Genomic DNA, 13,014 nt, shown 5'->3' with positions numbered 1-13,014 from the left:
AAGAAGAAAGAAGAAAGAAGAAAGAAGAAAGAAGAAAGAAGAAAGAAGAAAGAAGAAAGGAGAAAGAAAGAAAGAAAGAAAGAAGAAAGGAGAAAGAAAGAAAGAAAGAAGAAAGGGAGGAAGGAAAGAACGAAAGAAAGGGCTTTGAAATCCTTTTTTTTTGGTCCTGTTTCTCATCCTCCTTGGCTAACTTTGCAACATGACTTATGGTGTCTGAGATTTAATAAGAGGTTTTGCCATTTCTACTTGTCATGTTCTTCTTGAAATAAACTTCTGGGCTACCAGGACCGAGAACCAGGAAGCAGGGAAGTTCTCTCCTCCTTGGTGTACGTTAAGCCCATACAGGGGTGCATATGAAATCCCACAGAACAATCCTCTGTTAAACTCTGCACGGTCACATCACAGGGAGGTAGCTGACCTCCCAGCAGCTCAAAGGAAGGTGGGGACTGCTGCGTCTCCCCCCACCCTGCAACAGGAGATTTTTGCTGGAGCACCAGCCAGTGTCAACCATTGTAGGGAGGAAGGAGAATCAGTGTTGTTTTTTTTTTAAGGGGGCAACCTGTGATCATCTATTAAACCGTGAAACATGCAAATGCTTTGATCAGCAATCACCTAGGTGCAGAAACACAAAAATGTTCACAGAAGCATTATTTGTAACAGAAAAGAACACCACTGGCAGGGAGGTCCCTTATAGAACTCATGGGACAGGCACACTAAAGAGGGCTCAGTAGCTATCAGATAGCAGGAAAATTTCCAAGCAATGGGATCCAGAAAGATTTACAAAAGAGGTGAAAAAAGAGTGGCAAACCTGTATGCATCATAGAATTAGGTTTTTTCAAAGGCTGCGTGGGTATAAACCTAGCGAAAGTGGTTACTTTCAGAGGAGGGGAGGGGAGAGACAAGGTCTTGACTTTTTATTAATTTAAGAGGTAACATACGGATGAGCTTTTCGTTCTTGGGTTTTTGCTGTTTTCTAAATTAAGAAAGGTTCTAAAGTTTTCTTGCTTGCAATTTCTCACCAAATCCACCCAGCAAAAGGGCTATTCATGGGGTCCCCACGTTGCCTCTTCTAGACAAGTGTGACACTCTCAAGGTGGTGGGGAAGCATGTAGGAGGGGAGAAGAGAGGTGGGGATGGCGGGACCCGCTTGGGCAGACGGCAGCAGCATTAGACAGTTTCTGCACCCATGAAGCCTGAACTGGTATACACAAGGCACACACACCTTTGCAGCAGCCTAAGTGCCTGGGCCCGGCATGGGCCCCCAAATCGGCTTCTCTCTGCAAAACTGTAGCTAAGGATGATGGCCAAGCCCCAAGCAAGGCCCTTAGCCAGGGAGGGTCAAGAACTGGTCAGGGCACCCTTTTCATAGATGGGCCCCAATTCTCAAAAGCCGTGGAATGTAGCTTTGAGTAGGCTCAGTATCCTGGGTAAGGAACTGAGGCACAGAGAGGTTCTTCAACGTGCCCAGGGTCACACAGCTGGAACTGACATTCAAATTAAGTTGATTAACAAGGCCACCTGTGTCCTTGTGCCACGTCACCCCCCTCAACCCACCAGACTTTTTCAGTCCGTTTTAAGATCAGAGAGCTCGAAGAGCCCCTCCCCATTCTCCACCAGACTCCAGGCGCCAACCCTTGTTAAAAAGAGCCGTTTTCCCTCAAATGCTTCCGCGATGGGGCGGGATGACCTCGTTGGGATTCCAAACCATAACCAGGAAAACGCACAAACACATATAATTATGCACCCAACTGTGGGGTGGGAGCGGGAATCGCGAATCCCCCGACACTCTGCCCGTCTCTTCTGGGCTAGGGCCGCGCCGGCCGTGGTATCAACCCGCCACCCACCCACCCGCCCGCACCCACCGGCGTGATACCCCGCAGTGCCGGGGACGCGCCGGGCCGCCCGCAGTCAGCGAGCCCCGGGCACCGACGTGGCCGGGAAACACAGCCAGACCCCACGCGGGGCCCCGCGGCCACCGGAGCCTTGAACGCCGACGCCAGCGCGACCCACCCGACCGCGAGCGGCGCCGCCTCCTCCGGGTTCCCATTCAAAGCCGGGGCGTCCGCCCGCACGGAGCGCCGAGATGGCGCCGCTCCCGGTGAGGAAGTGGCCGGCGGCCAGGCCCCGACCCCCGCCTGCGCCGCCCGGCCCCGGGCACAGCAGGCAGGGGGCCCCCGACGGCGCGCCCCGCTCCTGCCCGCGCCCCGCGGCGCTCCTCCACTCCGAGCGCGCGTTCCTACCGCACCCCGGGCGCCCGCGCGCGCTCCCGCCCAGCCGGGCCGCTCACCTGGCCGTGCCCCCGCCGCGGGTCCCGGCTCCGGGCACTCCCTGCGGCGCGCGCCCTCCAACGCGGCCGCCGCGACTTCTGCTTCGGCCGCGGCCGCGCGCCACGTGACTCCTGGGGGCCGCCCCGAGGCCGCCCCGCCCCGCCCGCCGTGCCGCGCCGCGCACCCCAGGCTCCTCGTCCGCGGCCGGGGGAGGAAACTGAGGCTGCGGGCGTGGGCCGGGCGGGGGGGGGGCGGGGACAAGCTGCCCGAGGACCCGCAGGCGCCCGCGTAGCATTTATGCGGCGCCTCCCGCGTCCAGGTGCTGGGCGTGCAATAAAGAAACTGATCCTCACCTGGACACCGCCGTTCGCGGCCGGGAGTTTGAAGTCGTCACCGAGGCAGCGCTGGTGTCCGACCACCTCCTGCTACCGGAGCCAAACCACTTCAGTACGCCCAGCCTCAGTTTCCCCATCTGTCAGGCGGATCGGAGCCGCGCTGCCCCCAAAGTTTGTTGTAAGGAAGGTAGAATTGGGAACCGATCTCCCCGTTTCCCAGTAAGATTTTTTTTAATGGCTCCCCTCGTGAGCTAAGCACATGAAGGAGGTCTTTAGATGCCTACTTGGGCTGCTTAGTTGACGGCTCTTTCCCATTATTGTGTTTCCCGAAATCATGTTATTCCAACTTTTCGCGTGCACCTTTGACGCGGGTGTCTCCGTGGTGATTCAAGCCAGCCTGCGGGTCGCCTACAGAGCCCTCGGAGCGTTTTTTGAAACTCTGAATGTTGCCCCGACTGCAAATGTTCTAAGAGAAGCCACAGGACACATTCACCAACCTCAAAAATCCATAGAATTCTTTCTTTCCCTGCCCCGGTGACTAGGCACCAAGGACCCCTTACTGTCCTGTTTTCCAACGAGATCTTTGAAAGGCTTCTTAAAACGTTAGCCACTTGGAATGATGGGGTCAATTTCCAAGAAATAATACCTAACTCTAGGTTAAATTTCTTTGCCTTTTTTTTTTTTTGTAAATACTCCCAACTTAATATTTATTTCCATCAAGCTTTATAACACTTTTATTTTGGTACCTTTTATTTATACCATGTGCATGATACCTTTGTGCGACCAGATATGTATAGAATTTACTATTCCAAAATCTGCTTGTACAAGGAAGCGTGTTGAATCTCTTGCTGACGAAAGGACACTGCGTGCAATCAGAAGTTTTGGAGATCACTACGGGCAGCCTAGGCTCCTCACCTCTGTCCAAACAGATGCTAATTCTGGCTGGAGCTTTCCCAGGTCCCTGGGGTCACGCAAGAAAAGAAGAACATGTAGTCCACGCTTCTAACCTGCAGTCATAAGCCTACAGTGTCTTGGCAGCTAAAATATCTGAGCGAGATGATGGTCACAGTAGATGGTTTGCTTCTTCTTATTTTTTTTCTTTGCTTTTCTTCTCTGCCTCGTTTATCTTCAAGTGAACAGCTAAAGGCGTCTGCTGCAATGAACAGGAGTCGCTGGGGTTCCTCATCTCCTTTTCCTAAACTTCAGCTCGTTTGGTCAAAATAATTGGGACATTAGCGCCTCCCCACCCCACTGCCTTCTGGGAGGACTCAAATACAAAGCGACACTACCTACTGTGCTTTGGAAGAGAAGCCACCCTCTCAAAGAAAAAAAAAGAAAGAAAAGGACCCTTCACAGGGAGGACCCAAGGGTGTTAAGTCAGTGGGGTCTGGAGGCAGGATTTGAACACTGGTCTGTGTGGTGCCAGCACCCACGGGCTCATAGCCACACTGTCCATCCAAAACATTACCAGGCATTCAGGCAGGGAGAAGTGAAGCTGTAACCACACCACACAGATTCACAAATGGGTCAGGAAGTGACCTCAAAGGGTGGAGGGAACTTTCTTTTCCTTTTCATATAAAAAGAAAGAAGGGGGAAGGAGGAATAACCTGAAAAAAAATGTCTTTTCATCAAAATTGCCTTAATTTTTATCCTGTGTTCCTCGCCAGTGCTCGGAATGTACTTGTTTTTTTTTTTTACCCCATAACCCTCTTCCATTGGCTAACCGCCATGGTGCCCTGGACCATTAGGCCCTTGGTGTTTCTGTTTCCCTCTCTGCAAAATGGGCATAATAACCCAAGCTGCCTCCCCAGGCGGTGGTGAGGATTAAATGTGACAAGCTAAAACAGCATCCTGCTTCAACTGTCAGAGCTGATTTTAATGTTGTCATTGGAAAGAAGAAGAGCCCTGTGGTGTAGCAGGAAAGTGTGGACTTCAACAGGGAGACCTAGATTCAAGCCACTTTCTTAGCTGTGTGACCTTACGCTGGTCACTCACCCGCTCTGAACCTCCAGTTTCCCCAACATTCCGTCCTTTGGGATGTCCAAAATAGGCAAATCTATAGGGACAGAAAGTAGACTAGTGGTTGCCTAGGACTGAGGGCATGTAAGTACTGGAAGGTGATGACTGAGGGGTACAGGGTTCCTCTTTGATGAGAAAGTTCAAAAATTGTGAAGGTGTTGGAACGGAACTGTGAATATACCCAAAGCCATTGCACTGTACGTTTTAGGAGGCCGAATTGTGTATATAAGACATATCTCAATAAAGTTGTTCAAAAAAAAAATCTACCTTAGAAAGTTGTTTAAAGAATTCAAGGTAGTGGGTAACGCAGAGCCGAGCAAAACACAGCTTTCAATAAGTAACAGCCTCTCACTATGTTACCTGTTACGTGGTGGGCCTTCCGAACCTGGCCCCTTCTCCCCAGGCCCCAGTGAAGCCCCTCGCCCTTCTTGCCTCCCCCTCCCCCAGAGCCAAAAATGAGCAGAAAACCCAAGAGCCTTTGCGTTTGGTTTCCTTTCCCGACATTGTTCAGAGAAGTGCATGTCCCCTGGGGACAAGCCCAGTCCCAGCTGCTGGCTGGCCGGCCTCGGTGAGAGGAAGTACCACCCAGAGCTGGCTTCAGACCTTGTCAGGGTTAGGCCAGGCCTGGCAGCTGGGGAGGCGGGGGATGGGGAGAGCCTCTGCTATTTTCTTTCTCAGTTTTCTTGAGGTATGACTGTTCTACAAGAAGCTGCCCACAATTAACTTGTAGAAGCTGGTAAGTTTGGATACGTGTATACTTGTGTAACCATCACCACAACCAAGGTAACAAACCTATCCAACTCCTCCAAATGCTTCCCTGTGTCCCTTTGTCAATGTACTTGCTTTTGGTGTTATATTGTGTGTGTGGGGAGTGGGTGGGTGTGTGGGTGGGTGGTGAGAAGGCTTCTGGGCCCTCAACATATCTAGACGTGCAATCCATTATTGTCAACTGTAGACACGATGTTGCACAGCAGAGCTCTAGAATTTACTCAGCTTGGGGGACAGAAACTTTGCAACCATTGAACACCTCCCCTTTCCCCTCTCCTCCCAGCTTCTGGCAACTGCCATTCTATTCTCCGAGTCTAGAAGCTCGAGTCCCTTGGGTGTCTCCCGGGAGAGGAGTCATGCCACGGCTGTCCCCGGACTGGCTTACCTGGCTTAGCACGATGTCCTCCAGGTCCGTCCACGTCGCTGCAAATGGCAGGATTTCCTGCCTTTTTTTTTTTTATTATTTATTTTATTTTATTTATTTATTTATTTATTTATTTGGCTTTCCTGCTTTTTAAAGGCAGAAAACCCATCACGGGTACAGATGCCATTTTCTTCACTGCGTATCTGTTGGACGTGTACATTGTTTCTGCATCTCGGGTGGTGTGATTCATGCTGTGGGAATGCAGATTCTCTTCCCGATCCTGTCTTCCGGTTTGGGGGATACAGATACTGGAAGTGGGACTGCTGGGTCACGTGGTGGTTCTGGTTTTCATTTTGTGAGGAACCACCTGGCTGTTTTCCACAGCGGAACACCGGTGTGCGTTCCCACCAAGAGGGCACGAGGGTTCCCCTGTCTCCACATCCTCTCCAACACCCGTCACCTTTTTTTTAATAGCAGGTGCTCTGACAGGTGTGAGGGGCTGTCTCGTCTGGGTTTTGATTTGCATTTCCCTGGTGACCAGTGGTGTGGGGTGTCTTTTCACATACCTTCACTGGCCTTCTGTATGTCTTCTTTGGAGAACTGTCTGTTCACGTCCTTTGCCCACTTTCAAATCGGGTTGTTTGTCTCGTTGCTATTGAGTCGTAGGAGTCGCTGCCTAAACTGAGGATGGCTGGGAAGAGCCTCCGGTCCCCAGGCTTTTCTTTGGGCTTCTCAAGCCTCAGGTTCCTGCTGGGGCTCATTTATTCATTCAACAAACACTTGCTGAGTTCCCTCCAGGAGCCAGGCACTGCTGGGCTCCAGGAAGACAACAGTCATCATCAGAGTCCAGCCCCGTGAGCGCATATTATAGATGGGGGGGCTAGGGCCAGGGTGGGAGGGCTCCAGAGTGAGACCGAGCGATTTTTGAAGCCCAGTTCCGCCCCTCACAGTCTGCACGGCTCCGCACACAGCTGCCAGGCTCTGTGGGGCTCAGGATCCTCATCGGTGTTAGGATTACTGTGAAGGAGCAAGTCTGCTAATGCGTGTCCAAGTCCTGGGCGCTCTTCCTGGTTCAGTGAGGCCCCAGCGCTGACAAGGCAGTCATTGCTTTGTCGTGGACGCACGACACACTGTCCCCGCTGGGCTTAGAGCTGGCTGAGCGGCGCCTTCCACAGGCCCTCAGCCTCGTGTAAAATCAAGACAGTTAAGACCAAGAGCAAGTGTGGAGAGGCGGCTGAATATACGGGATGTTGAGGCAGACAGGCCTGGCTGGGAATCCCAGCTCTGCCACTTTCCTGCCTTACGTCCCCAGGGGAAGTGACTTAGTCTCCCTCGAGTCTGTTTCTCGATGAGGACGAAAGGCCCTACCTCTGAGGGCTGGCGCATGCGTCTGGATGTGTTCAGCTCCCACCAAAAGGCTGTCTTTCATCTGATGTCGCTGGAAGCCCAGGAGGGACTGGGGGGGCGGGCACAGAGTGGTCCGAAGTTCAAAGACATCGACAGGATGAAGATTCTTTCCAAAGCTGACACTCCTGCCGGCCAGTCCAGAACGGGGGAAGCAAGAAAGAAGGACACGCCCCCCAGAGCCCGCAGCGCGCTTTCTCTCCGCTATCATTCACCGGGGTGAGGCCCAGTCGGTCTCTGCTCTTGCTCAAAGAATGGGATCCCGCATCTGCCTGGATGCTGGATGCCGTGTGGGGCTGCCCGAAGTCTGTAGCAAAACAGGGCCACTGGTGGGGAGGGCAGGGGGACAGTGTCATGTGCGTAGCCTGCGGGGACCTGCGGGGTCACAAAGCTCCTTGAGGCAGCCAGAGAAAGCTCAGCGGAGGACTGTTTCCCTTCTGGTCCCTTCACAGGCCAGCAAGCCCCCCCCCCACCGCCGGTTCTTACTCATTCAACAAACACCGAGCCCTAGCTTGACGGCAGACCCTACAGACGAGCGGCTGGGCGGCACACAACATACCACGTGCTGGGCGCCTTAAACCAACAGAAACGCATTCTCCCACGGTTTTGGGCCCGAAGTCTGAAGTCCAAGTCTAGGGGACAGTGCTGTCCATGCCTCTGTCCTCGGTGCTGGCGGCTGCTGGCCATGTTGGATGTTTCTTGATCTGGGGCTGCATGCCTCCCCTCTCTGCTCTGTCTGCAGTGATGTTCTCCCCTGTGTCCGGGTCTCGAACCTCTCTCCTTTCTCCGGTGAGGACACACACCCGTCACTGGATATAAGGTGCTCTAAATTCTGGATGATCTCATCTTGAGATCCTTAATTACATCTGCAAAGACCCTATTTCCAACTAAGGTCAGATTTACAGGGAGGGGCACCTGGGTGGCTCACTCGGTTAAGTGTCCGACTGGATTTTGGCTCAGGTCATGATCTCAGGGTTGAGGGATTGAGCCCCATGTGGGGCTCCATGCTCAGTACAGAGTCTGGTTGAGATTCTCTCCTTCTCCCTCTGCCCCTTCCCTGATCTTTCTCTCTCTCAGATAAGTAAATTAACCTTTAAAAAAAAATTGGGACACCTGGGTGACTCAGTGGGTTAAGGCCTCTGCCTTCAGCTCGGGTCATGATCCCAGGGTCCTGGGATTGAGCCCCACATCGGGCTCTCTGCTTGGCGGGGAGCCTGCTTCCCCCCCTCTCTCTCTGCCTGCCTCTCTGCCTACTTGTGATCTCTGTCAAATAAATAAATAAATAAAATCTTAAAAAAAATTCACAGGTAAAGGGCAGGAGGACTTAGATCTTTTGGGCAGGTCGTAGTTCAACCCACTAGCCCTGTATTGGTAACAGGGCAACCCCTTCAGCATTCAAGGGAGTGACAGCAGGAAGAGATTTACCACCAGAGAATGATAAGAGCTGGGTTAAAGGGATAAACCAAGGGGCTGGGAAGACTTCCCAGAGGAGGTGTCCTCAGAACTGTGTCTTGAGGGATGCAGGAGAGCTTTCTGAGAGCACCAGAGAGAGAGAGAGAGAGAGAAGCTTTGCTATAAACCAGGCTGGCTGGTCAAAGTTGATCAATGCCCTTGAAGTCACAACAGTGTGGTTCTCTTTGCCTGGGATGGGGCAGAAGGAAGGGTTCTGGGGGCTGTGATAGTCTCCCTTTCAATCCTGTAGCTACAAGGAGCGGTCACTTGATAAAAATGAGCCTTACACCTACCACTTGTGCAACTTTATGCATATCTCAGTAAAAAATAAATATTTTTAAAAGGCTGCTCTATATGTTAACAGGTCATCTCTGACTTGTTCCCCGTTCCGTGTTTTCTAAATATTCTTTACTGAGCACATCTTAGTTATACTAGAAAACTGTTCGAAAATTAAGGCTGGGGGGCGCCTGGATGGCTCAGTTGGTTTATTGTCTGGCTTTGTCTCAGGTCCTGGGATTGAGCCCAATGTCAGACGGGAGCCTGCTTCTCCCTCTGCCCCTCTCCTGCACTTCTCATGCTCATGCTCTCTCTCTGCCTGAAATAAATAAATAAAATTTAAAAAAAAAAAAGAAAAGAAAGGAAAGGAAGAAAGAAAGAGGGGCACCTGGGTGGCTCAGTGAGTTAAAGCCTCTGCCTTCGGCTCAGGCCACGATCCCAGGGTGCTGGGATCAAGCCCCACGTCGGGCTCTCTGCTCAGCAGGGAGCCTGCTTCCCCCTCTCTCCCTGCCTCTCTGCCTACTTGTGATCTCTGTCAAATAAATAAATAAAATCCTTAAAAAAAAAAAAAAAAGAAAGAAAGAAAAGAAAAGAAAATCAAGGTGTCAGCATTCAGCAAAGCGGATTCTTCGGAAGGTGGTGATGAGAGGTAAGCTGAGGGGGCCTGGGGGTGCCCCGCGTTCTGTTTCTTTAGGAGACGTTGGCCACACTGACGTGTTCTGCGTGTGAAAACGCACTGAACGAAGTGAACTCACTGTATGCTTCTATTACGTGTGCTTTTCTGCATTAAGTTATGCATCAATAAAAACTTTAAAATACAAGACAGCTTAGGAGTGGGAAGGAATCGTTTAAAATCTTTGCGTTAACCCAAATCAGTAACGTTTATTTAATATCTGCCTCGTGCCAGGACCCTACATTCGGTAAATATATTTAGTCCTTGCAACAGAGTTGGGAAGCTCAATCATTTTTGTGTCCATTTTACAGAAGAGGCTCAGAGGTACGAGATGACCCGCGGGGCTGGACTTCACAGCCCAGTGCAGATGAGGTCTGGAGCACCACTCCCACCGAGGACTCCTGCCTCCCCCAGGGAGTTCTCAGGGAGGTGTGAGATGCACCCCGAGATGCTGGGCCTACTGAATCTGAACCCTGGGGATCTGCATTTTTACAACCCCCCCAACCCCACCCCACAATTCTTTTGTACTCTCCAGTATGGACACCAATGCCTTCCACTGAAACAACAGAGAAAGATACACTTGAGGAGCCTCTGCAGAGATGGAAAGCAGTCCGGGCACTTCAGGCAGATATACAGAGGTATAAGCCATAAAGGTAAGGAGGTTTTCCTAGCAGATTCCAGGAAGACCATCTCCTAGTGAGTTCTTTTGGGAGAGGGGACATTGATTAACCCTCCCCACACAGAATCCAAGACAAATTCTCCTTAAATACCAATTCAGTGGACCACTCGCTCAGCCCACGAGCATTATTACCTGGTATGTGTCAGTCACTATTCTTGGCTCTGAGGTTCAGAAGAGGAAAGATTCATTCTCTATCAGGAGGTCACCTGACAGAGAATAAATTTTACCTACTTGAGCTGGTAAAAAAAAAAAAAAAAAATGGTTACACACCTGTTAAAATGGCTAAAGACCACAGATAATATCCAGCGTTGGAGAGCACAGGGAGCAGGGGCTGAGAACGCAAAACGGTGCTGTCTCCCCAGAAAACAGCTAGGCAGTTTCTTTTCTTTCTTTTTAATATTTTATTTATTTATTTGACCGACAGAGATCACAAGTAGGCAGAGAGGCAGGCAGAGAGAGAGAAGGAAGCAGGCTTCCCACTGTGCAGAGAGCCCGATGCGGGGCTCGATCCCAGGACCCTGGGATCATGACCTGAGCCGAAGGCAAAGGCTTAACCTACTAAGCCACCCAGGCGCCCCGGCTGGGCACTTTCTTAAAAAAGTGCACATACACCGGTCAGAGGACCCAGCAAATCCCTCATCTAGGTATGGACCCAAGAGAGATGGAAACCCGTGTCCATGCACAACCCTGTCTGCCGGTGTCCGCAGAAGCTTTAGTCATAGTCCCTGAAAATAGGAAATGGGACCCCAATGCCTTTCGACTCGTGAAAAGATAAACGAGCGTGCACACACCGAGATGGTCCGCGTCCGTCAGAGGCAATAAACAGGCGTGCAGACACCGAAGGGGAAGCTCAGATGCGTTACGCTAAGTGAGAGACCAGAATGGAAACGCCACAACAGTGAGATTCCACTGATGCGACATTCTAGAAGACACAAAACCACAGAGACCGAAAATAGATCACCGGTTGCCAGGGGCTGGGGGTTGACTACGAAAGAGCACAAAAGAATGGCATGGGGGACCGGGGGGTGGGGGGTGATGGAGTTGTTTTATAGTTTGCTTGTAGAGAGATTGTGCAACTCTATGAATTTGCCAAAACTCATAGACTGTACACCCAAAAGGGTGAATTTTGCTGAGTGTAAATCACATTTTACTTAAAAAAATTATAATAATACAGATGATCAGGCCAAGGGTGGGGGGTTGAGGGAGAAGGAGGAATTGAGGCCGGTCTCGGAGGAGAGGATCAGGAAGGCTTCCTGAAAGTAGGGAATCTGTCTCTGAGGCCGGGGAAAGGCCAGAGCCATCTGCTGAGTGGGGACAGGAGAGGGCGGGTGACAGCAGAGCGGCACAGATGACGAGCTCTGGGCAGGGCGTAGTTCTGCTGGAGCGAAGGGTGGACATGCCCCGAAGGAAGGCAGAGCTTGACTCCCGCAGGCCCTAGAGCCTGCGGGCAGCGGGGAGCTACCAAAGGTGTTAGAACAGAAGCGTCATCTGGAGGATTTCGGGCTTGGACAATCCTCTGGGGAGGGTGGGTTGAGGGAGCCAGGCTGAAGGCAGGATGACTGCTCCAGATGTTCTTTCCCCGTGGCTATGCCTTCTTGGCACCGACATTCTGCGGCTCAGACATTAACCAAACCCTTGCCATGTGCCAGGCACAGTTTCAGGAGCTGGGGACAGACCAAAAATCCCTGTGGCTCTTACATTCTAATGGGGAAGCCAGACCATAAACAAGGAAACAGATTACCAAGGTCATCCCAGAGGACAAGGCGTACTGTGACGAAGCAGACGGGTATAATGGGGGAGGGGAGAGGGAACAGATAAGGCGGTCCCCACGGCCTCTCGAGAAGGTGACATCTGAGGACAACCTAAGCAGGAGGAAGAGTCCTAAGTGAGGACCTGGACAGGGACCTTCTCAGGCACCTGCGAAGACCCCAAGAGGGGGGGGCCTGATCTCTTTGGCGGGGCACACAGTGGATGCGGAATCCCAAAAAGCCATAAAGTGGGGTACAGCCACACCCTCCCAGGGGGTCCCTTCTAGCAGAAGATGGACAGAGCCCTCCCCAACGAGTGGCTGCCTCTCCTGCCTGTGCCCCACATCCTCCATATTTTGGGGGGATGATAGTCTATGGCCCCAAGTGTGGAGAGAACAGCCTAAACCTCTAAGGGTGGTTTTCCTCCTGGTTCTAAAGGTCACAGCTGTTGCCACTGTAAACAGTGTTCCTGTTGACAGAATCACACCGGCTCTGGACACACCTGGAAAGGCCAATCTGGACTTTTTGAACTTAAAAAAAAAACACAAAAAAAACCACTGAGCAAGTCAACAACTTCAGCGTCTGGTGATTCACCTGTTGTTGAATCTCCCTGTCTCCCGGTCACCGGGGCTGGCCCTGCCGGGCTCACTCCCTGTGTCACCTCCCTCAGCCACACAGCAGCACCCACAGGGGACATCCTTCCCTGACTGAACCTTGGCATCAGGTCAGAACTGGGCTGCCCACCAGCCAGCCAGACTACTGACTTGTAAGGGACCGCATCGTCACCGACAAGGTGACTGCTGCCACAGAGTTCCGTTCATCGGGTGACTTCAAACCAGAGAAACGTATTCTGTCACAGTTCAGGGGGGCAGAAGTCCCCAGTCAAGGTGTCAGCAGGGTTGTTTCCCCTGGAGGCTCTGAGGGACAACCTGGTCCACGCCTCTGTCCTCATGTCCGCCCGCAGCCCTCAGTGTCCCTTGATGGGGGGGGCCCAGCCCCTGATCTGTGCCTGTCTTGTCACATGCCATC

The 13,014-nt window shown here is 52.0% G+C and overlaps 1 long non-coding RNA gene across 2 annotated transcripts in view; it reads right to left on the bottom strand.

Annotated features, from left to right (window-relative positions):
- Positions 1-6,240: 6,240 nt before the first annotated feature.
- Positions 6,241-13,014, bottom strand: part of LOC111153032 — a 28,410-nt gene continuing 21,636 nt past the window's right edge. Inside the window, exon 4 of one of the 2 annotated variants that reach the window (XR_002640982.1) lies at positions 6,241-7,937. This is a non-coding gene — a long non-coding RNA (uncharacterized LOC111153032). Of the gene's footprint in view, positions 7,938-9,457; positions 10,474-13,014 lie in introns of those variants that run through there. The other variant, XR_002640981.1, reaches the window with a different exon arrangement.

The sequence above is a fragment of the Enhydra lutris genome, unplaced genomic scaffold, assembly GCF_002288905.1.
Source record: "Enhydra lutris kenyoni isolate GAN:26980312 unplaced genomic scaffold, ASM228890v2 scaffoldscaffold30, whole genome shotgun sequence".
Taxonomy (NCBI): domain Eukaryota; kingdom Metazoa; phylum Chordata; class Mammalia; order Carnivora; family Mustelidae; genus Enhydra; species Enhydra lutris.
The sequence above is the reverse complement of the archived record's forward strand: the minus strand, read 5'-3'. Positions and strand labels throughout refer to the sequence as shown.